Raw genomic sequence first — 22,724 nt, forward strand, 5'->3', positions numbered from 1 at the left:
AATAGCATACCATCATTGCATACAATACCACAATATATTGTCATTATATTTGTATTGTTGTCTCCAAATGGATAAATACTAATTTCATTTTCAAACTAGTAGAATGCATATTGAGTCATTTCCATGAGGGACAGGCTATCAAAAGGAGATTACGTAACTTAAGGGTTTATTTACTAAGCTTTGGAGAGAGATGAAGTGGAGAGATAAAAAGTACCAACCAACCAGCTCCTAATACCCCTTTCACAACAAAATTCCGGATCCAAACTGTGTCAGACTCCGGACAGACCCTGCTACACCAGGACTCCAACCCGGGTTATTCCCAGGCTGGCCCCATTTACGCTGCACTCGTATGCAGTGTTAACTATTCTGCTGGCGATTGGAGGTGACATCATCTACAAACACCAGGGTTCCAGCTCTCCATATGCTGTAAATGGGACCTTGGTCTGATGACCCATGTCACCCATTTACACTGCCCCATTACCCAGGTCAACCTGATAATAACCCGGGTTATTTTGGCAGTGTGAAAGGGGTTCAACTGTAAGTTTTTAAACAGCCTGTAACATGGCAGTTAGGAACTGATTGGCTGGTACTTTGTCTCTCTCTCTCTACTTTATCACTCTCCAAGGCTTAGTAAATAAATTCCTAAGAAAGTAAGTTTTCCTGATATTTATTTGTAGCGTAACAAAACCAACTCTTGGGTAGGTCATTTGCCTTGGACTGTCAGCTTTCAAGGGTACTCTGATGTAGGTGTCGTCCTGCGTGTAAAATAAGTTCAGCATTGCTATAGTGTTCTTAGTTAATAATGGTAATGTTTAGTTTTTATTCAATTTAATGGTTTGAGATTTATTTTTAATTAATAAGGTTTTTTAATGTTAATAAATGATAATGTTGGGGCCCGCAGCTGGGTTTTACTACACTGGGCCTTTTTGATTGTAACATTGCCTTAATTATGAATTAATAATATGGTAATGTATTTATAGCTGTTAAAGGATAACTTTATTCTGGGTTCCTATCAAAATTAGGCTCATAGTTAGAATTTTGGTAAAACAACCTATAACAGCCTTTATTCTGGAGATGGCTAAGCTTTCTGTGCCTGTTATGCACAGTTTGTTACATTATTCCTATATGGCACTGATCTTTAATTAAACATGTCAATGTTATTAGATGGTACAAATTCCAAGTGTGTCTAATCTTTTAAATCACAAAACATGACAGACTATTCTCAAGCAGCACCGACTAACCCATACAGCTAGGCAATGCCAGTAGTCCCTGCTATGCTATGCCAGTAGTCTTCTGTGTTCTTAAAGCACACGCTGCAGATTTCAGTTGTCAGTGTGTTTAAACAGGCTCAGTATAACTGCTTTCTTTTGTAGACAACAGCCTAATCTCCTGAAGAAAAATAAATGCAATATTTTAGTGCTATTATGGGAGTCCCAGAGGTAAATATGAGTTTATGGGTTAAATTATTTAATTCATCATCCTACAGGGCCGCAGGGCTATGGCGATGTGGTGCTCATATGAGGAGGCTGTTTCCTGCAGAGCTGAAATCACTGACATATCTCATATATATGAAATTGGCGGCAAGGCTGGCCACAGCTGGGAAAAGAAGTATATACTGTATATGTGTGTGTGTGGGTATGTGAGTGTATGTATATATATATATATATATATATATATATATATATATATATACATCCATGTATTGCCGGCACTCACTTGATAAACAGCATGCCCTGGTGCAGCATAATCGAATTCACAACTCCATGTAAGAAATGGCACTCAGAGTCAGCATTAGTAAGCAAAAAGACGAATCTGTTTTGAAGTTGAGTACTTTCGGGGACAGCACCCCGTCCTCAGAACCTTACAGCTGTCTTATCTGCTGTAAGGTTCTGAGGACGGGGCGCTGTCCCCGAAAGTACTCAACTTCAATACAGATTCGTCTTTTTGCTTACTAATGCTGACTCTGAGTGCCATTTCTTACATGGAGTTTTATATATATATATATATATATATATATATATATATATACATGTATGTATGTATGAGTATTATGATTATATATGTGTGTATGTGTATGTATGTATGTATATATATATATACATATGTGTGCGTGTGTGTGCGTGTGTGTGTGTGTGTGTGTGTGTGTGTGTGTGTGTGTGTGTGTGTGTGTGTGTGTGTGTAAGTTATGTAAGCATTATTAATGTCAAATTACATATAATTATTTTATTATAATTTATTATAATTATTATTAATAATTTACCTTTACTACTTATTAAACATTCCTTTATGAAAGTGCAAAACATGCATTGTGCATAGCTTTATTATTTATTTATTTATTTATTAATTATCTATATCTTAACCATTACTTATATAGCACCAGCATATTCCTTTGCACTTTACAGTTGGGTGCAAATAGTAATAACACAAGAATGAGTAATAGCAAAGAGGCAAAAAGGTAAGAGGGTCCTGCTCGCAAGTACAATCTATAGCGTGGACTGTATAGAGGGGATGCAATTGGGTAGGAAAGCTTATGGATGATATGTGGGTGGTTTTGGAGCCTGCGTAAAGAGGTGAGTTCTCAGGGAAAGCTTGAAGGTTTGGAGACTTGAGGAAAGTCTTATTGCTCATGGGAGGGCAATCTACAGAGTGGGTGCAGCTTGATAAAAGTCCTGTAACCAGGAATAGGAGCAGGTAATGAGTGTGGATGAGAGACACAAATCTTGTGCAGTGGGGAGATATTGAGCTAGGAGATATTCTGAGATAAGTGAAGAGATGTATATTGTTGTAGTTTGGCTAATAGCCTTATGTGTAAGTAAATTTTATATTTAATTTGGTAGAATGCAGGTAACCAATGGAGGGACTGACAGAGTGGAGTAGAAGATGATGAACGTTTAGCAAAGAAGATCAACCTTGTAGCTGCATTGAAATGGATTGTAGTGGTATTCTGCATGTTTTTTAGATGTATGTAACAGGAAGTATGTAACTGTATTAATTGCTGAAATAAGCATATTCATCCCCATAGCAGATTTGTGATTACTGTATGGGATGTAGTTATATAAATGTAGTCTATGGTATTTATGCAGTTAAGAGTGTAATGTAAAGCAGGGGCAGACTGGGGACTAAAAGTGGCCCTGGAAAAACTTCTAGAAGTGGTCTTAAGTGAACGGCACCAAATCAACTGTAGGCGGAGCCAACACCAAAGTAGGCAAAATACTACATCACTGTACCTGGAGACATCAGTGCCCTGACGCCTTGTTATGGTGCTTCAGTTAGAGAGGTACATTGTTAGAGATGGAACCTGTGTGCAGCTCCTTGGAGCCAGAGCCAAGGGGTGGTTTTTAGAGTGAGAGCAGAGGTAAGATGGTCCTCCTTGCCTAAGTAGAGTGCGTCTGCCAAGGTCTGGGACAGGAGGATACAATCAAATGCCTCCAGAGTTAGACAGACCCACAGGAGAAAATTATTTACAGAGCAGGCCCATTCCAATACTGGATACCTCAAAGGGAGACTGGAGCAGGAGGCGCCATGCAGTGCCGTAACTAGGCATTTTAGCGCTGTGTGCAAGAAATGACATTGGCGCCCCCCCATGTAAGATAGGGGCAGTGCGCGCCGTAGGCGCGCAAAAAATATATAGGGGCGTGGCTTCATGGGGAAGGGGCGTGGCCACAAAATAATAGCAATTCACACTACGGTGCACAGTAGTCTACATTATTCAAATTACGCTGCACAGTAGCGCCACTACACCAGGTAGAGCCCCTTTTATACATTACAGCAGACAGCGTCCCCCTTTTTACACATTACAGCAGACAGTCCCCCTTTTTACACATTACAGCAGACAGTCTCCCTTTTAACACATTGCGGCAGCCAGTCCCCCTTTTTACACATTGCGGCAGCCAGTCCCCCTTTTTACACATTGCGGCAGCCAGTCCCCCTTTTTACACATTGCGGCAGCCAGGCCCCCTTTTTACACATTGCGGCAGCCAGTCCACCTTTTTACACATTGCGGCAGCCAGTCCCCCTTTTTACACATTACGGCAGGCAGTCCCCCTTTTTACACATTGCGGCAGCCAGTCCCCCTTTTTACACATTGCGGCAGGCAGGCCCCCTTTTTACACATTGCGGCAGCCAGTCCCCCTTTTTACACATTGCGGCAGGCAGGCCCCCTTTTTACACATTGCGGCAGCCAGGCCCCCTTTTTACACATTGCGGCAGCCAGGCCCCCTTTTTACACATTGCGGCAGCCAGGCCCCCTTTTTACACATTGCGGCAGCCAGGTCCCCTTTTTACACATTATGGCAGACGGTGTCCCCCTGAGAGAGAGAGAGAGAGAGAGAGAGAGAGAGACATACTTACCATCTCCCCGCTGACAGGCTCCTCGTGCAGCTCCCTCGGTGCAGGCAGGTGAGAAGGAGGAGGAGGGAGGGGGACTGGAGCAGCAGCAGCGCTATTTCATTGGTAGTAAGCGCCGCTGCAGCATCCCCCTCTCCTTCCGTATTGGCTTCCCGGCGCTGCTGTGGATGCTGGGATGGAGGAACCGCATCCCAGCATCCACAGCTAACCTCTAACCACAGCCCAATCCAATCCCTACACTAACTACAGCCCAATCCTATCCCTAACCTAACCTAACTACAGCCTAACCCTAACCACAGCCCAAACCTATCCCTAACCTATCTACAGCCCAATCCAATCCTTACTCTAATTGCAGCCTAACCCTAACTACAGCCCAATCCTACCCCTAACCTAACCTAACTACAGCCTAACCATAACTACAGCCAAAACCTATCCCTAACCTACCTACAGCCCAATCCAATCCTTACTCTAATTGCAGCCTAACCCTAACCACAGCCCAATCCTATCCCTACCCTAAATGCAGCCTAACCCTAACCACAGCCAAATCCTATCCCTACCCTAACCACAGACCAATCCTATCCTAAATGCAGCCTAACCATAACCACAGCCCAATCCTATCCCTACTCTAACCACAGCCCAATCCAATCCCTACCCTAACCACAGCCCAATCCTATCCCTACCCTAAATGCAGCCTAACCCTAACCACAGCCAAATCCTATCCCTACCATAACCACAGACCAATCCTATCCTAAATGCAGCCTAACCATAACCACAGCCCAATCCTATCCCTACCCTAACCACAGCCCAATCCTATCCCTACCCTAAATGCAGCCTGACCCTAACCACAGCCAAATCCTATCCCTACCCTAACCACAGACCAATCCTATCCTAAATGCAGCCTAACCATAACCACAGCCCAATCCTATCCCTACCCTAACCACAGCCCAATCCAATCCCTACCCTAACCACAGCCAAATCCTATCCCTACCCTAAACACAGACCAATTCTATCCCTACCCTAACCACAGACCAATCCTATCCCTACCCTAAATGCACCCTAACCACAGACCAATCCTATCCCTACCCTAACTACAGACCAATCCTACCCCTACCCTAAATGCACCCTAACCCTAAACAGAGCCAAATCCTATCCCTACCCTAACCACAGACCAATCCTATCCTAAATGCAGGCTAACCATAACCACAGCCCATTCCAATCCCTACTCTAACCACAGACCAATCCTATCCCTACCCTAACCACAGACCAATCCTATCCCTACTCTAACCACAGACCAATCCTATCCCTACCCTAAATGCAGCCTAACCCTAACCACAGACCAATCCTATCCCTACCCTAATTGCAGCCTATCCCCATCCGCAGCCTAATCCTAACCTTAAATTCATGTGCCCACATTCTGGCTGTCAACAGTCACAATAACGACATTATGTCAGTGTCAGCATTGTGAAAGTCAACATGTTGAATGTCAATATTCGAAACATGATGACTATATAGCCTCCAGTGCTCTTCATTTCTAATATATAGTTTCATATTATTCATAAATCTTAAGTGTAACATATACAGTAAATGATGTACCTTTAATGTGGAAGAACAGGATCCACTGGCATGATGATGCTTGGCTCGTCCATCTTTCAGTGTTCATGCCACAGGTGGAGGTGGGAAGTTTAGAGCTGTGAGGGAAGAGCGAGCAGGATAGGAAGAACTGTGTAGGGGAAAAGGGGCAGCACGGATTGGGTGGGGGAGTTTGGAGCTGTGTGGTGCGGGGGAAGTAGTAAAGGTGAACTGCGAGTGAAGACATGAGGAAAGAAAAGTGTGGGGAGTAACAGAAAGGAGAGGGATGGATCTGATGTAAGCAGATGACTGGTCCCTTGGGAGGGGCCAACCCAGGAAACAAGCCACTCACTGTCACTAGGGGCAGAGGTTCTCTCAAGCCTTCCTTGAATGGGTGCGTGTCATGGACTGATGACTGGAGGAGCTCTGTCAATGAGTGACACATGTGACATTTAATGGTCAATGGTCAATCCCCTGATATAATGTATATATGTACCAAATGTATATGAAATGTTTATTTATTTCAAGTGTGCACGCCTTGAAATGGGAAGAGAGACTGTCGCGTGGTGGCCACAGCAGTTCCTTAGCGTGAGCTCAGCTGCAGACAGATGCACACGGGGAGCAGTTAAACAGCAGTTTGCAGCAGTAAACTGACAGAGCATGACTCCGGAAACACCGGAGCTTCTGAGCAGGGCCTATTTCTAAAAATGATCGGAGGAGAAGATGCTGCTGCAGTGTGAGCTGAGCAAGTAGCAGGCAACTGACATCCGGAGAAAGAGAGGGAAAGCTTAAAGCAGGGTGGTGATCATGACCATCCAGTGCCGGTCAGTTGTCTATAGAAGGGGTGGTCTTCAGCTGCATGACCCACACCACTGTCAGAGTTGAGGCGTCTGTCAGCCAAGAAGGTGGTGCTACGCGAGCTTCTCATTGAGCGATCCTTCAACTATTCAGCACTGCAAACAGCTTTAGGAGCAGACAGTGCAACAGTTATGTAGCCCATACACTTGTGAGATATCAGGTACAATCCTTCGATTTCAACGGCATCTTTGAGAGAAATCGAAGGATTGTATGCACATTTTAGGTACCTTGCGACGCGATGTGCGGGCACGCCGGTCGAATCTCGCGTCTCAAGACAGTATATTCTGCACTTAATATTTATCGCATCGCAGTGCGATCGCATGTGTTTTTATAAACACATGCAATATATCGCACTGTGATGGGCACCCGCTGGGAGTGGCCAGATGCCGCTCCCACTCGGCGGTGACGTGCCCATCACATGATTACCATGCGATCTATTGCATGGTAATCACTTTGGCAGTACAGGTGCGATTTCATCGCACCTGAACTGCCGGTACGATGCCCAGCGATGTCGCGGCGTGGGGCATCGCACAAGTGTATGGGAACCATTACACTTATGCTACAGATTTCCATCTCTACAAAACCTAAACCTGTCACTCACCATATACCTTTAACTATAACATGTATTCAGAGACATTAGGACAGTTCTGGAGGTGACAGGGAGAACTACTAGTTTAACGTTGATGAGGAAGAGAGACTGTTGTCCATTATCGCTGTATTGGTAGGACATCATCACTAGCTCAGAGAAGGAAAGTTACCTTATGGTGAGTTCTGCCCAGATATAGCTAGCTGAACTGTAAACACAAAAGGGTCCTATATGTATGTATGTATTCCCCCCAAACGGCACTTCAGTCCTGGACATTTATTGTTAATAAGCGATAAAGGCAAACTCTACTCAAACCGTTCCCCTTGAAGAAATTCAATAAAAGGAGTTAATAGTAAAAATCCCTGCAGAAGGAGATTTATTTAACAGCAAAGTCAACTCGGTATGAAGAGCAAGAGATTTAGCAAATAGCCCTGCTGTATATTGGCCTCTGGTCAGACTCAGAAGCTAAATTGTAACTTCTCTAACAATCTCCAATTAGCAACAGTTGCAGCTATTACCCTATAGAGTTTCTCTGAGTAATTTAATATTATTTTGATGTGCCATAGAAATTTCACCCAGCGCGATTAAAGCTTAAAACAGCAACTTGTTTCGTTTCAACCGGATGTTGCTCCATACTTTCTAAAGGAAAAAGCAAAACAACATTGTGCACTCACCACCGAGCTCATTGTCTAGATCAGTGGTTCCCAAACTTTTTTAAATCATAAGAATTCTTTTCACAGCACCCGTAGGCCAAAAGTTTCTTATTGAGACATTTTTTAAAAATATTAAGTAAATTGTGTTTATATGTCATCCTTAGGTTCAATTATGTGGTGAGTGACGAGATTTGATTCTGTTTGTCCACATATTTTATGATTGGCAGCCACCAGCACTGGTTTTTATCTATTACATTCACTGTAAATAATTTGAGTTGGTCCGGGACCACCAATCCAAGGCACCCCTGCAAGTGTACTAAGGCACCCCAGGGAGCCTAGGCACAGAGTTGGAGAACCACTGGTCTAGGGTGAACTTGAAAACATTTAAATTAGATTAAGGTCCCTTATACTGCAGTATAATAATAGTTAATTGGTATGTGTAAATTGTTGCATTGTATAAGTTACTTAGTGTAAAATGGGGGTCATTCCGAGTTGTTAGCTCGTTATATTTTTCTCGCAACGGAGCGATTAGTCGCTAATGCGCATGCGCAATGTCCGCAGTGCGACTGCGCCAAGTAAATTTGCTATGCAGTTAGGTATTTTACTCACGGCATTACGAGGTTTTTTTCTTCGTTCTGGTGATCGTAATGTGATTGACAGGAAGTGGGTGTTCCTGGGCGGAAACTGGCCGTTTTATGGGTGTGTGCGAAAAAACGCTACCGTTTCTGGGAAAAACGCGGGAGTGGCTGGAGAAACGGAGGAGTGTCTGGCCGAACGCTGGGAGTGTTTGTGACGTCAAACCAGGAACGAAACTGACTGAACTGATCGCAGTGGCAGAGTAAGTGTGGAGCTACTCAGAAACTGCTAAGAAGTGTCTATTCGCAATTTTGCTAATCTTTCGTTCGCAATTTTGATAAGCTAAGATTCACTCCCAGTTGTAGGCGAGCGAACAACTCGGAATGAGGGCCAATGTTGTGAAAGAGTGTAGCAGTTAACTTATTGGTAAAAGACTACTATAACTTAAAGTAATTTATCCACATTAAACATTATTATTGTATTGTTGTTAAATAGTATGTTGATTGAACGCCCTTGTTCTTCATGGAAAAGGATCTCAGTGGAGAGGTCTGCTGATTAGTTCCTGTAAAATAAAATTTAAATCATCTATAAACAATTTAATTTATTACCTGTGGTTGAACATTTAGAATCTAAAGGTCTAGTAGGGAAACTTACTTCTCTCAAAGGGGTGGGTACTGTAACTCATAAAATAACGGGAGGGAACCCTCTACATATCCACCATAACACCATAACTTCAGCCTTAAGACCTGCAAATTCATTAGAGACATAGTGGGCTTTGGGATTACCTATAACTATGACATCTAAGTTTCAGAACTGGCCACATAAAGTCAATTTGCACCTTTATCTGTAGGATTTGTAGGTACAATAGAAAATATACAGTACATGGCTAAGAGTCCATCCTACTACCTCTCTAGGACCAACCCCTTTGTGCTAGTTTATTACTTGGTCCCCTCATGCCCAAGGAAGAATGGTGGGGGAATATATGTAACAAAGTTATAGTGTAGATGCAGATGTGACACATGATCTCAATAACCTCTTGTCCCATATGCTCCACTGCCATTATTTCATTGCCACATGTGTACCAATCCTATACAGCCCCACCACTTCTGCCTGCTGCAGCTTTCAGTAGACGATGGCTCTGATCTTCTGCTGCTCAATGTGAGAAAATTGTACCACAGGATCCATTTTCCCGTTATATTGTTTAGTAACTGTCTCCTGTTCGGTTTACAATTTGGCTGGACTATGTCCTGCTTACTCTTATGTGTTATTGGTGCCAAAGTTTGGGTATTTTCAGTTTTCAGCAAAACTGAACCGCTCATCTCTATTTATTAGCCCCCAACGAGTCCCATTAATACCATCCAACATGTAATACCTTCACACACAGACATTCAATTAACATCCACAGATTATATTACTACCCCGCTACATTACATTAGTACTCTCTCTCTCACACACATTCTAGAGATGAGCGGATTCGGTTTTACTCGGTTTTACTCGGTTCTCAAAACCGAATCTTATTGGCTCACGGATGTCACGTGTTTTGGATAGCCAATAAGATTCGGTTTTGAGAACCGAGTAAAACCGAGGAAAACCGAATCCGCTCATCTCTAATTAATACCCACACTCATATTACATTACTAGCCTTTCCTACAAACTACAGACATATTTATACATCACTCTACCTACTTGATCTGAAGAGCTTGAATGCTGGGTGTGGAAGACTCCTATGTTTGCCTCCTGCCCTGTATCTGTGTACTGGAGAACAAGATAGATATGAGAAGAGATGTAAAGAGGGGTTAGTCAGATGAATCATCAGATCAGCACTGTGCCCAGAATGGCTCTGCACCCAATTTGTCTGCCTAAGCATCCAACCTAAGGCAGACCTGGAGCTATGCTAGTCAGGACAAGGGATGATGTTCATTTGTAAGTAGTAGGATCCTGATGCCAGAATCAGCCATAGACCAGGTGCCTGTGATCATATCATCTAATACCAGTTCAGTTGTAGGTTGAAGGTGAAATTATCATTTTGTATCTTGTGGCTTAATTATTTCTCAGACATGGAAGTGCCATTATATTAGTCATCATATACAGTATCATACTGAAAACTGGGTAATTTCTTTTATCCAGACTGTAACTAGGTATGTGCCAGGGGCGTTTCTACAGAGGAGGGGGTCCGTGTGCACCTCCGGCTGGGCCCCCGCCTCTGTACGGCGCTGTAGACTCTGGCATTGCACCGGAGTCTACTGCGCATGTGCAGGTCTCCGAAAACATGGCGCCCGCCATGATCCAAACACCAATTTGGCTACCGCGCATGCGCGGTGGCCATTTTGGCAGCGATTTCCACCACGATTGCAGGTCCCGGCACTGGACTTCGGAAAGATGTGTTAAAATGGGTGCAATGTGGCCCCCCCTGGACCCAGGGGCCCGTGTGCACCGCACCCATTGCACCCATTATAGAAACACCAATGGTATGTGCAGAGTGTGCCACTGCACATAGCACTGCAGGATAAGAAGCACTGATATCAATACAATATTCATGTAGTTTCCTTGATAACTCTTTGTCATTCAGTCACACTGTCCTTTATTACATTTTAAGATGCTGACATACGCAGGATTCTAATCTATTGCCTGTGGCATTGCAGCCAGACACTCTTTTTATTGAGCTATCTGCCCTTGTACAGAAAGAATTCCAACTATTCCAAGCTTACCTTGTACTTTGTGAAAAAATGATCAACTATTGCAGCAGAGCAGATCTATGTAGTGTGTGGCTGCAGGGGATCTGCAAGTTTGTTTAAAATGTGTGGGTTATGCTGGATCCTGAAATACTCTGTGCTGCAGGACCACCCCTAGGGTTGCTAGGGGTGTCTAACCCCCTCAGAGTTTGTCGATAGATTGTAAGTCAGATGTGTCCCAAGTTTTGTGTAAAGTGCTCCAGTCCTTACACAGGTATGCTGTCTGCTGACATACTCTGTGCTGCATTCCCATCTCCAGGGGTGCTAGGGGTGTCTGACCCCACAGTGTTTGTTCCCAGAGTGTAAAGGGGGGTACACACGGAGAGATCCGCGCTTAAAATCTAAGCAATCTTGCTAGATTGCTTAGATTTTAAGCACGGATCTGCCGTGTGTATGCCCCCCAGCGATAGCGATGCGCGGCCCCGCGCATCGCTATCGCCGGTGCTAGATTGAGCCTGCATGCAGGCTCAATCCAGCGGGTCGCTCACTTCACCGTTGTGTGAAGTGAGCGGCTCCCCGTCGGCTTTCCCCCTCGCTCAGCACATCGCGCTGTGCTGAGCGGGGAGAGAGATGTGTGCTGAGCGGTCTGTGTTAAGATCGCTCAGCACACATCTCTCCCGTGAGTACCCCCCTTAAGTCATATGTGTACCAAGTTTGTTGTAAATTGCTGCTTTTGGTGTAAATTGCTCCAGGCATTCCAGAGTTATGCTGTCAGCTGAAAAACTCTGTGCTGCTGCCTCACCTATAGGGATGCTTGGGGTGTCTTACACCCACAGTGTTTGTTTCCAGATTGTAATTGATATGTGTACCAAGTTTGTTTTACATTGGTCTAGAGCGGCATTCGGGAGTTATGCTGTCTCCTGAAATAATCTGTGCTGCTGTCCCACCCCTATCCGAGATTGGTCCACTCCTACGACTCTCAAGGGGATTCAGCAATTCCTTGGCTTTGCCAATTTCTATAGGAAATTCATTAAAAATGACTCTACGTTGGTCGTTCCCATCACAGCCCTGACACGCAAAGGAGCAAATCCTACAAACTGTTCATTTGAAGCAACCAAAGCCTTTTCTGATTTAAAGCAAGCTTTTGTGTCAGCTCCCATTCTTCAACAGCCAGATTTGAACCGTCTCTTTCTAGTGGAGGTAGATGCATCTACAGAAGCTGTGGGAGCTGTGTTGTCGCAAATCTTTGAAGATAAAAAGTACATCCATGCGGATATTTCTCCCGTAGTTTCTACCGGCTGAACGTAATTATGCTATTGGGGAGCAGGAATTACTTGCTATCAAATTAGCATTCAAGAAGTGGAGATACCTTGAAGATCCATGCAAAGATCCAGGACCTCTCCTCCGGACCATAACCTTTCCAGTCAACGAGAAAATGAAGACATCCATATCGACGACGTTAGTCCACAATTTCCTTAACCTCAAATTCATCAGGAAACTCATCCAAATCCATGAGGTCGCTTTCTAAAATTGCAGCTTGCCAGGAGATAGGGCCTTCTCTGTCCATCCCTAATAAACTGCCCTAACGATCTGACAGGGGCCAGATATCTGTGTCTTAAACTAAGCATAGTCCCTATGAGACAGTGCATCCTCCAACTGCTTGTCCATATCTGCATCATGTGACCACATAAACCAATATTCTTATCAAGGCTATGCAATACCAAACGTCTAAGTAAATGCAGCAACTTTGGAGACAAAGCTTACTGTTTATTAAATGCAAAAGTGTTGTATCAGCAAAAGCGTAAGCTTAGAGTTACCTCACTAGAAACTGCAGTGGCACCAATATGCTGGCGTCTCCACACTTACATTAGCCGGGTGCTGCAGTGTGATATTCTTCTTCAGCACCCAGCTCCTGTCAAAGAGGAGTAGCTGACATTGCTGACACTTTCTCTGAAGGCAGCCCAGCATCTTCGCGGATGTTGGGCTGCCCCCGGAATTATGTCTCAGGGATCCCACGCGAGGCCACCTCCACTCCAACTTAGGCCATGCCCCATTTTCACCCACAAGTGCACCTCTGGCATGTGAGATGGTACAGAGTGCGCACGGGGTGTCACCAGACTGGTTACACGCCTCTGACTACAGGACAAATTAGTTAACAGACTTACCTGCCCCACCAGACAATAACCAAAACATACTGGGCTTCCATCAGAAATCGTGGGGCCCAGGACTGGGAGGTCAGAGCTGTGGATGCTTTGGGTGGATATACAGCAGGGGTGGTGCTTAAATTGGAGTGTAAACCAGTTTAAAAAGAAAATTGGTCTTTGGGTGGGTGTTATTATAACATGTCAATCTATCATATAAATTATATGATACCCTAGTCCTGTCTCAGCCACCTCAGTGTACAGATGTAGAAACCACCATTGTTTCTGCAATGCATATGCACGTGCATACTAATTGCGGTAATGACTAAGTATACTCGACTGCATCTAGTTACACCCTCGATCGCACCATAGAAAATCTATTCACTGCAGGTGTGAATATACGCACAAGCACGAATAGACGGACACACCCCGCCACACACCCATACCCCAGCCACGCATCTCTTATGCATATATGCTCCTGCCCCAGACACTTCCCTCTCACACATATATGTGAGGGGACACCAGGCTGGGGGAATGAGGGAGGTCTCTCACCTCCATCTTCCCCGGACAGGCAGTGGCGGCACGCGATGGGAAATGGCGTTGCGGCGAGTTTCCTGCATGGAGGGGCTTGCATCCACTGGGATTCAAGCCCCTCCAATCGCGTTGCGGCTATTTGAATTTGGTGCCGGGCGGGAGCCAATCGGGGCTCGCGCCCGGTCAGCCAATTGGAACGGGCCGCGACGAGCCAACCAGGGCTCGTCGCGTCATAGCGCCGCCCCCTCCCAGCGTCATATAACAGACGCTGCGGAGTGGGAGCAGTCAGTCGGGCGCCTGGAACGGAGCGGTGAAGAGCTCCAGAAGAAAGAAGAAGCGGCGGACGGAAAGAAGAGGCGGCGGAAGAGGAGAAGAAGCAGCGACGGAAGAAAAGAAGAAGAAGCGGCAGCCGGAAAGAAGAGGGAGCGGCGGCCGGAGAAGAAGAGAAGGCGGAGCCCGGAATCCAGCGCGGAGGTCCGACGGAGAGTGCTGCAGTGTGTGGGTAGCAAAATAGCTGACGAAGCTCCCCAGTGCAGCCTCTCCCTGCGGTCCGGGTAAGCGGCCTTGTGCCGAGCGTCTATTCCCCCTAGACCACCAGGGTGTCAGGCGTTAGGCCTGTGGGCATGGACGGGCAATAGGCCCGAGCAGCAGATAGGAGAATGGGCCCCGCATTCATTAAGTAATCCTGGCGTTAGGCCAGGATTACTAACGTCCCCAGTAGGCAGGCACTAGGCCTGAGGTGGCAGACAGGCACTAGGCCTGTGAATCCAGATAGGTGGGCATTAGGCCCGAGGGGCAATATTGGCAGTAGGCCACGGGAAAGATAGGGGCCGGATGGTTAGCTGTGCTGTAGGGAGCTGTAGTCCCGGGTTGGCGTGCTGTCACCACTTTGGGGGTCTGGAGTAACCGTGGAGAGACTGTCCGGCCTCCCACGGTCGATCCCGTGATTCCAGAGTGGGCGGTGGGCCCCGTAGGGAATTAGGTTGTACCAACGATTATCCTCCAGGCGCGAAGCAGCGGAATCTTCATCAGACCAGACTAGAGAGGTAACTCCCATTTCGTTCTATTGTCATACTGTTATCCTGTATTCGCTTGTACTGTTTGCTGGAGTTAGGTGAAGTAGCTAACCAAGTTGTACTGTTTAGAGTTCATAGTAAATTGGCTCTTTTCCATTGTTTGCCATTTATTAGTTTGTAGGGAGGCTGCTGTCATTCTCTTTCCAGGAACAGCGATTCGCGGCAAGCAAGCTGACAAGAGTACCAGTGTGAGTATACTCTGTGGGTGTGTGTCTTGGTCCACGTTGAGCGCCGGTTGCGAGACCCCGCTAGGCCTAGCAGGCTTGCTTTCACCTAGGTGCGCAAGTGCCGAGTAGGTGACATTTGGGTGGCTGAGGCCCGAGGGCCAGTGATGACATTCACTTAACCGGTGAACGTCGCGGCCATCCCGGTGTGCCACTCTTCCCCCGTCGTGGAAGGGGTGGGCACACGGTGATAGTGTCTCTTTTTCCTCTAGACATCGGTCCTCCAGGCCGAGTCCCCGTGTAGAGGTCCCGAGGAAGAATTTCGCCCGGACAAAGCAAAGAAAGAGCGGTCTGGAAACGAGGAAAGCATCTTGAGGTAAGGAGTGCGGTACACCTGCACGGCAGCGGGCACTACACCGCATCGGCACCCTTACATTTGGCGTAGTCGGCAGGATCCCCTTGTAAGAATGGACCGAGACGACAAGTCGGAGAGCGACAGTGATGAGTCTCGGGCCAAGCTGCCCTTTGGGGCAGCCCTGAACCATCTCGACAAGTTTGATGGGCAAAATATGCCCCTGATGGAGTGGATCGAACAGTTGGAGACCACTATTGAACTCTACAAGAGCGTACAAATAAATTTGGCGTTGAAGGTCTTAACTGGTGACGCCCGGAAGACGGTAAGGGTACACCCCGAACGGCTCCGGAGGAGCCTGGCGGACGTCTTCAAAATTCTAAAGGGCGTATACGGAGAAAAGGCTACCACGACCACGCTAAAGAAGCGCGTTTTTGCGCGGATCCAGAGGGAAGACGAGACCATCTCCCAATTCGCTAACGCAATACAGGAATATATGACCGAGATCCAGACAAGGGAGGATGAGGAATTGATGACGGGGATCCGGATTCCACCGTGAGAGGTATTCTAATAGGTGGACTAAGGAGTAGGTCCCTACGAAACTATCTCCAGGACAAGGTCGATGGGGATGACAAGCTCACCTTCTTTGAAGTATTGGGTATGGCGCTGAAGAAGGAAGAAAATGCGGAATTTAGTTCCAGCGCCGTGTCCACACAACAATCCCAACCGGTAGATAGAGTTCGGACACCGAGGTTAGCCCCTTGGAGGGCTGCATCAAAGAATTAACCACCACACTCCTTCTCGTCCAGGACGAAGTGTCCCAGTTGAGGCAGAGGGTGGAACGGGCGGAGAGTCGAGACTCCGACCAAGAGAAGAGGGGTTGGGATGACGAGGATCGTTATAAAGAAAAGTCCCCTCGGAAGAGAAGGGAACAGGAGACTACTGGGCATTGGGGAGAGGAGGTGCGCTCGAAGGGACCCCGCGAATTGGTGTGCTGGGAGTGTGAGGAGCCTGGACACTTTGCTCGCGGCCACCCCGGTGTGCCACTCTTCCCCCGTCGTGGAAGGGGTGGGCACGCGGTGATAGTGTCTCTTTTTCCTCTAGCCGTCGGCCCTCCAGGCCGAGTCCCCGTGTAGAGGTCCCGAGGAAGAATTTCGCCCGGACAAAGCAAAGAAAGAGCGGTCTGGAAACGAGGAAAACATCTTGAAGTAAGGAGCGCGGTACACCTGCACGGCAGCGGGCACTACACCGCATCAGCACCCTTACATATACACCAGCCCTGCCCCATCCACCTCCCTCTAACACACATTCTCACACATATGCTCCTGCCCCTGCCTCTCATGCATACAGTATATGCTCCTGCCCCAGCCACCTCCCTCTCACACACACATTCCTCAGTCACATACCCCTACACTTCCCTCTCACATCTGTGCAGCTGGAGTTTTCCCAGTGTGATAGTTGGTCTGCTGCAATTCTGCAGACATAATGTTGCCTTCTCTTTGACTACTGTTAAATGTGATACTTCATTGTGTTCCTATGTATTTGATAGTGCATATTGTCAGTTATTTTGTCTCTTCCATGGTGGTGGACATTTTATTTGAGGACATTTATATACAGTTATGCACTCATCAGGAGCTGCAGAGGCGGCCCGGGCCCCCTGTCTATCTGGGCCCAGGAAAAATGTCCCTGCAGTAACCCCTTGTTAGCTGCCCTGCAAACACATACCATATCCATGAGAATCCAGGAAGCCGGGCAGTGAAAAAAAATGGATGGGTGCGAGATGAGTCTGCAGTTGACATCGGCAACTGGAACAGATGGGTATTCTGCAAAACAAACCTGCCAACAACACCACTCTTTTCAAAAGAAAAAGCATTAGTTTCAGGCAAAGACACTTCAGGCAAGAATGGCAGGGGGCTGGACTGGAACATGGAGAGAGGCAATGAGAGAAAGGGAGGGGGTGCAGTAGAGGGGATGTGTTCAGGATGCCGGTAGTCAGGATGCTGGCAGAAAAAATGTCGGCTCGGGAATCCTGACACACGGCCAGAGGACCAGCGCCGGAATCCCAACATCAGTTGAAATGTTGACGCTGGCATACCGACAGCTGGCATCCCGATCGTAAGTATGCTGAGAACTGTTAGCATTAGGCCACAGGGGGTGGTAGGTTTAGGCACTGGGGGGGTAGTCTTACACTGCAGGTGGGAGGGTTAGGCTGCGGGGAGGGGGGTTAGGTTTTAGGCATCACCAGGGAGGGTTAGGTTTAGGCTGCGGGGGAAAGCGCTAGGGGTAGGCTGCTGGGAGGGGGGCAGGTTTAGGCACCACCGGGGAGGATTAGGGTAATGTTGTATGGGCAGTGTTAGGCTGCAGGAAGGGCGGGTTAGGGTGGGATAAGTATACTTACTGAACACCTGTCGTCATTCTCACTATGGGGATGCCGCTGTCGGTCTTCTGACCCCTGACATCTCGAACGTTGAACATGCGTATGTATTCCCAGGAGAGGTTAGGCGTAAACCTACAACTCTGTGGATCAAGAAAGATTTGGTGATGGCTGGACTGCGGCAGAAGGTCACTAGAGGGTATAGTATGTTCTGCAGTAACGTAAATGAAAATCAGTAAAACTTGTGACAGCCAGATATCCACTGTTTTTATTTCAAATGAATGTACCTTTTCTTGTTAAACATATACAGATGATGCCGTTACCCTCCATATAGTCCAACCAGCCTTAACACTGAATCAACAGAATTCAGTTAAAATAGGTGTTAATGCTGATTGGGGGAAGGAGGACTAAATATAAAATATTGGTGCTGTTGATTTAACTTTGGAGCAAGCTATGCAATGCAGCCTAGTGAGTCCACCCATTGCCTTGTTTCCCATATTACATGTATTGATCCAGACAAGCAGCAATTTAGCTTAGTACACCAGCAACAGCACATAATGAAAGCTGCAAGAACAGGTAGTAGAGAGCAGCACTTGTAAGTGATCTGTGTGCAAATCACCATAGGAATCTGAAGTAGGCTTACCATACTATCCCTTTATACTGGGACACTCATGAATTACACAGGTTCTGCGGCTGGCTTAATTCAAGCCAGCATTTCACCTGGTTTTAATCAGCCATAAAACTTGTGTAATTAATGGTTTAAATGGATAGTATGATAAGCCTACTCTGAAGAGCTGCAGAAGTGTGACTTTACTGGCTGCAGTCATGCTGGACAATGGCTGCAGAGGCACTTCCTGAATAACAAGTGGCTGGCAGTGATACAACTCCCTGACCTTTATATTAAAGCAACACAGTGTGCATCTACAGCACTGTCTGTCATCTATGATCTTATTGGGTTACCACCAAAATGATGGCACATGCATTTAACTCAGCCTAATTTGGCCCCTTCCACAAAACCAAGACACTGTCAGAATATTTTCTAGGGCCACTTTATGTTCCCAATATACCCCATAAGATGAAGTGGCTAAAAAAAACCTTATGACAGCGGAAATACCTATATACCGTACACTGGTAACATGGCTTTTCAGCATTAGGTAGTCTCCTTACAATTTAATTGATTGCTATTGGTTGCAGTAGGATTTTTATGAGCATCAATTTGTACAAAATATCTCCTTAAAGACAAGAGTCACGAATTTGGATGCAACTATGAATCATTTGTCACTGATTATGAACCTCAAATCAGTTAATTAGTACATTTTCACTGGTGAGACAAATTACAAATTACTAGGCAATTACAAAAATGTACTTATTTTTCAGGTATTGTTCTAACCTAATAAACCACAAAGCAGCCTCTCTCTTGTTCTTACATTTTCTGTTTCCAAAATTGTCTCACATACGATCATTCGCCTGGCAAGGAGGACACTTAGCAACTGATCAGAGAGATTCACTGCTTCACTTTTGAAGGATAAAATACATTTATTTTTTCACAGGACACACACAAGCAAACCGCTCACAGTTCATTAATCCCGTTGCCAATTATCTCTGTAAACCGTTGAAGAAAATCAATTTTTTTTTGCTTCCTTCGCTAAGTGGGACTGACCCTTTCAACGCAGCTCGTTAATATTCTGCATCTTCTCCACCTTCTAATTATTTTCCTTTTCCTTTTTTCCTTTTTTTTTTCTTTCTGCCTTTTCAATTCGCTAAACCTAGGAGCGTAATTAGAAGCTGAACAGTTATTAAAATGGTAGTTTAGAGAGAGTGAGAGAGATTCTTATAATTACATCCATCTCTCCAGAAAAATAGGCACAGCTTCAACCAGCGCTAATTAAAGAATCCCCAGCCGTTAGGGAGGGACGAGGGAGACACAAAATCCTATTTAATTAGTTTTTCTGTGTTGTAAATGTTGAAAAGAAACAGCAGAGAGATTTTGATGTTTTTATTTATTCGGAGCTATAAACTGATCTCTCCTTTTTTTATTTCTCTGGAGGCTGGGGTGGTAGAAAGGTAATCACAAAAATCTGTTAATAGTTCTTTTGCTGATTTTAGATTCCCAAAGACCTTGGAAAGTACTGTAGATTTTATTTTCCCTCCCAAAGTGAAGGCATTGCCACAACTGGGATTAAAGTTTGGAATATATGTTACAGGTTTGATTTTAGAAGTTGAAATAACTGCACCTGTCACATACAAATAGTGGAAACCATACTTACTGTAAACCATGCTTGCCTACTGGCCCCCAATGGGGGATTTTTGCCAAAGCTTGGAGAGAGATAAAGTGGAGCGGGATAAAGAACCAACCAATCAGCTCCTGACATTTTAAAGGCTGTATTTGAAAAGTGACAGGAGTTGATTGGTTGGTACCTTATCTCTGTCCACTTTATTTCTCTCTCTCCTGAGAGTAAAGTTGGACTGGCCCACAGGGGTACAGGGGAACCCCCGGTGGGCCCATCTGTCGGGGGCCCCACCTCTTCCTCTAGCACATTTTACACAGGCCAAATTGACGCAATGGTAGACACAATTTTTCCTAAAGTGAGCAAGTATGCTAGAAACCATTATGGGGGAAAGATGAATATGCAGCTTATCCATTCACTAGTTACTAGGTGGTTAGAATGAGGCAGCATCCAAGACCATTCTCCAAAATGGGAGTGTGTGTCATTCTCGCTTTGTAGGTGCACTGAGCCTACTGAACCTGGCAGAGAAGTTCCCATAGCCAGTATGAGTAAGCTTTGGCATAGGCAGACAGCTTTGGCATAGGCAGACATGGCCAGTATGAGTAAGCTAACCATTGCGACCAATGGTCGCAATGGTTAGCCGTAACTTATTCAGATACAGTACTCGGGGTAATTCAGATCTGATCGCTTCTGTGTGTTTTCGCATGCGTCTAAGCTGCACTGTGCCGGTGCAACAGACGGCTGCTTCGGGGATCGGTGCCTTGCGACGGGATGGTGCGAAGGATCAAGTCACAGGGGCATTTGCAAGGAGATTGACAGGAAGAGGCCGTTTGTGGGTGGTAACTGACCGTTTTCCAGGAGTGTCCAGAAAAACGCAGGTGCGCTCAGGAGTTTTGAGGGAGGGTGTCTGACGTCAGCTCCGGCCCCGAGCAGGAGGATTCAATCGCAGCGGCTGAGTAAGTCCTGGGCTGCGCAGAGACTGCACAAACTGATTTTTGTGCAGCTCTGCTAACGAAGCGATCGCACACTTGGACAGCGATTTTTCCCCTCCCCCTGTAGGCGGCGACTATCTGATCGCAGGGCAGCAAAAAACGTAGCCCAGCGATCAGATCTGAATTAAGCCCTCAGATCGCAGATGCTGGCAGGAGGTGTCTTTTTCCTACAGACACCTCCTCCTGGATTACCATTTACCCATACCTCCCAACATGACCCTCTCCAGGAGGACACAATGCTCTACTTCTGGACTTTTAATGTATGATTGCCGGCACCTGTATTGAACAGGTTAATGGATAAGAAAGGTGTTTCAGCACGGGTAATGGCAAGTATAAATTAAGAGGGAAGTCCAGAAGCAGAGCATTCTGTCCCTCCTGAAGAGGGTCATGTTGGGATGTATGTTTACCAGCCCAAAAATCAACTACCATAACTGTGTTTAGGCAACAGCTGCCTTTTAATATAGGGTTTCAGAAACGCAGAGTTAATTTTAGTATCCAGTATGCGGTCTTTATATTGCTCACCAATTTGTAGGGAAGTGGTGTGGAGAATAGTTTAGAATTGATGAGACAGCCTGGTTCAAGATTTCTGTCTGTTTCTGAAATGTATAACTTTTTTCTGCAGATACCACAAAAATCTGTAAAAGGAATGACATTTTACAGCGAGGAAACAAGATGATTGATGATTTTAGAAATGCTACAGGAAATGTGGTGTGCGGGCTGCAGTTCAATGCAAGTACCATGGAAGGAAAAATGTGGGATTAAAGGTGAATTATCTTTTTTTCTTTAAAGGTATTTGTTAAACGGCACTCTATATTTTAATTTAATTTTCTGCGACATGTCTAACATTATCAATCTCCTGATTAAAACACATGTACTGACTGCTCTGTTAGATTATTCATTCATAAATCATGTGCATGATCTGGAGGTGTTTCACAAGATGTATCATATTCTTATAAACTGTTGGCGTCACTACTGCATACTGAGAGCTTTTGACATGCATTTTCCCTCACTGTAGTGCTAACAGTGACACCTGTAGGCTAAAACAAGGTACTTCCCAAGGTACTGATTCTGTAGCCTCATGGGCCTGTAGAATGTACCCTTATGTATTTGTTAACCTTTATTTATATAGCACCACCATATTACACAGCCCTGTACAAAGAATATTTAATCAGTCACATCAGTTCCTGACACTTTAGAGTTTACAGGGGTTATTCAGAGTTGATTGCAGATTTTGCAATCTAAGCAAAATCTGTGATCACTAAAATCACATGCTGGGGGCTGCCTAGCACAGGGAAAGGCCAGCCACCATGTGTGGCGCTGCCCTGCGATTTCAATGCAATTGCGTTTCCATTGCAAAGGCATCAAACAGAGGTTGAGCCCTGCCTGGCTACGTATGCAGGTGCACCGTTGCCATATTTCCACTTGCAGGAAATGCAGGCGTTGTCATTGCGCGCCTCAAGAATGCTCATGACATGCCTGTGTTTCCTGCTCTTCCCCCCAGCCACCCCCCCAATAGGGTGTCTCACAGTCACCTCTCTCTCCACCTTGGCATGTACTGACTTGAAGGGGTCCTCTTTGAAACTATATATGACAGCAGAGCTG

The 22,724-nt window shown here is 45.8% G+C and overlaps 1 long non-coding RNA gene across 2 annotated transcripts in view; it reads left to right on the forward strand.

The window, feature by feature from the left end:
• Positions 1-6,569: 6,569 nt before the first annotated feature.
• LOC135057797 (uncharacterized) overlaps positions 6,570-22,724 on the forward strand; it is a 29,819-nt gene continuing 13,664 nt past the window's right edge. For both annotated transcript variants that reach the window (XR_010244366.1, XR_010244367.1), the window contains exons 1-2: positions 6,570-7,538; positions 21,745-21,886. This is a non-coding gene — a long non-coding RNA (uncharacterized LOC135057797). The remainder of the gene's footprint in view (positions 7,539-21,744; positions 21,887-22,724) is intronic.

Source organism: Pseudophryne corroboree, chromosome 3, assembly GCF_028390025.1.
Source record: "Pseudophryne corroboree isolate aPseCor3 chromosome 3, aPseCor3.hap2, whole genome shotgun sequence".
Taxonomy (NCBI): domain Eukaryota; kingdom Metazoa; phylum Chordata; class Amphibia; order Anura; family Myobatrachidae; genus Pseudophryne; species Pseudophryne corroboree.